The following is a 2598-nucleotide window of genomic DNA, read 5'->3' as shown; positions in this document are numbered from 1 at the left end:
GACTAGGACTTTTTTTCTTTAAATGTAAAGAAAGACAGATGTATATCAAAACCATGCCAGCCTAATTTTAATTTTAGTAAAATGATGCTTTTTGGTGTCAAAATCACGACTTTTACATTACTTTAGTGGACAAGGGTATCAAAATGGGCACAATGCTAATGAAAACATGTTGCAATGACATAATCCTCCTTAAAAATACAATACAGGTTTTCATGCCCCCCCCCCCTTTCTTTTTTTATTGTGAGTAGAATTGAGTTTTAGCAACATGGTATTCTAGGTAGAATTTGGAAGCACTTCCTTTTGACTTTTGGTCTTGGGAAGAAAAATTAGATCAAGCAAATGATAAAAGCATTATTTTACCACAGGATTAGGGATACTAAACAATTTCAATATGGTAAATAAATGGGGAGTGGCCAAGGGTAAGAATATTGGAGACAAGGCAAATGCAGCAGATTAAAATGGATTAAAGAGAGTTGATAATCTGTTTGCCTTTACTTGGTTATCTCTGGTGGATTCTACCTACTCAAGAAAGGTGTGTAAGACAGGCCAGGGATTCCAGTTATAATACATTATTCACCCAAAGGCTGTGAAGGATAACAAAGGAAACATTCAGAATTACTTTTAACTGGTTGATTTTTCCAATTAGTTTTACTTATGTTCTTTAATTCTGTATGAAGTGGAAGCAGAATAGCACAATACATGCATATGTTGCTTTAGTGAGCATTGCAGTTTATTGCATTTCTTACAAGTTGAAGGTTCAAGATTTGAGTGGAGGAAGTAACAGCAGGTGGGGTGGAAATTGCAAGAGAACTTGGGGCGCCTGGGTGGCTCAGTTGGTTAAGCGACTGCCTTCGGCTCAGGTCATGATCCCGGAGTCCCGGGATCGAGTCCCACATCGGGCTCCTGCTCGGCGGGGAGTCTGCTTCTCCCTCTGACCCTCCTCTCTCTCATGCTCTCTGTCTCTCATTCTCTCTCTCTCAAATAAATGAAATCTTTAAAAAAAAAAAAATTGCAAGAGAACTTGATTCAAAGTGGGGCCTGAAGATGGGACTGACTTGCTTTATCATCTCATGATAAAACGTGAATGGCTGAGGAGTAGCTTCTTATGGATGAACAAAGAAAGTGGTTTCTTGAGATGGAATCTATCCCTCGTGGAGATGCTGTGCAGATCGTTGAAATGACCACAGAGGGTTTAGGATAGGAGTTACACTTAATTGAGAAAGCAGCAACAGGGTGTGAGAGGACTGACTCCAATTTGGAAAGAAGTTTCTGTGAGTAAAATGCTGTCAAACAGCATGCGTGAGAAATCGTTCATGGAAGGAAGAGTCCATCGATGTGGCAAGCTTCGTCAGCTTGCTGATCAGTCAGCAGTCACCAACATGGAGGCTCCACCAACAAGACCCTCCACTGACAAAAAGATCACGACTCACTGTAAGCTCAGATGATGGTTAGGTTATTTTTTTTTTAGCAATAAAGTAGTTTTTAATTAAGGTATGTACATTGCTTTGTTTAGATAATGCTATTGCACATTTAATAGACTACACTGCAGTGTAAACATAACTTTTATATGCACTGGGAAACCAAAAAAGTCATTTGACTCGTATCTGTAGTGGTTTGGAACTGAACCCATGTATCTCTGAGGTAGGTCTGTATATGGAGGTTTATATAAGCATAAAACTTTATGCTTATACATCTGGGAGTCATGAGAAATGGTTTTCGTTTCCTGAGGAATATAAAAATGTGTGCCACTCATTAGTTAAGTATATTTTGGCTTAATTATGGTCTGGTTCCTATGAATTCTTCTTAATTGTTTAAGCCTTGTGAACAGGGATAATCAGGACTTCGTAAGCAAGCCTGGTAAACTATTCCATCCCTACCCCTTGTGCTCAGTTAATAAGTAACTGTGTATTTTGATTTGACACTTCAGGCTATCTTAATGTTTCAGGGTGCAAAAACACTCACTTTGAGCAGTTTGACTTCTCCTATCCTATAGCCATTCTGATTTTAAAAATTTTTGAAGAGTTAAACTCCTTAGCATGAAACTGAAGGCTTTCTATAACCTGGCCCTAATGTATCTTCACTGACCTTTTCTGCCACTAATCCACATCCATATCACCTGCAGGAATGAACCAGACTTGTCTATTCTTATCCCAGGAACAAGCAATATGCTTTCTACCTCAACTATGTTTACTGCAAAACCCTCTCCTTTCTACTTACTGAAATTATACCCAGCTTTCAATGTCCTTAGTTCTCACTGTTGCCCCACCAGGCTTCAGGGTCTGATAATGTTTCACAGACGTACATCTTCCCCCGACCTTCATGTAGCAAACTTCCTTATTCATTTTAGAAATGGATAACACTTCCAATTGTCCTGATGTCTCATTCAGTAATATCTTTTTAAAATCCTTTGTCGGTGGTATATGCAGATGCTAAAGGAGAATATAACCACACAAAAAAAAGACCTAATGAGTTAAAACTTAAAAATATAATAATGACCCAATGTGCACATTGAGTATCTTTCAGGGAAAAGAATGCTATTTCCAGTCTTAAAAGCACTTCGAGAAAGGTTTTACTATCCCGCTTGACAGATGAGGAAGA

The sequence above is a fragment of the Mirounga angustirostris genome, unplaced genomic scaffold, assembly GCF_029215605.1.
Source record: "Mirounga angustirostris isolate CCGP_5_RB_7025 unplaced genomic scaffold, mMirAng1.0.hap1 SCAF_8, whole genome shotgun sequence".
Taxonomy (NCBI): domain Eukaryota; kingdom Metazoa; phylum Chordata; class Mammalia; order Carnivora; family Phocidae; genus Mirounga; species Mirounga angustirostris.
This window is presented reverse-complemented; position numbering follows the sequence as displayed.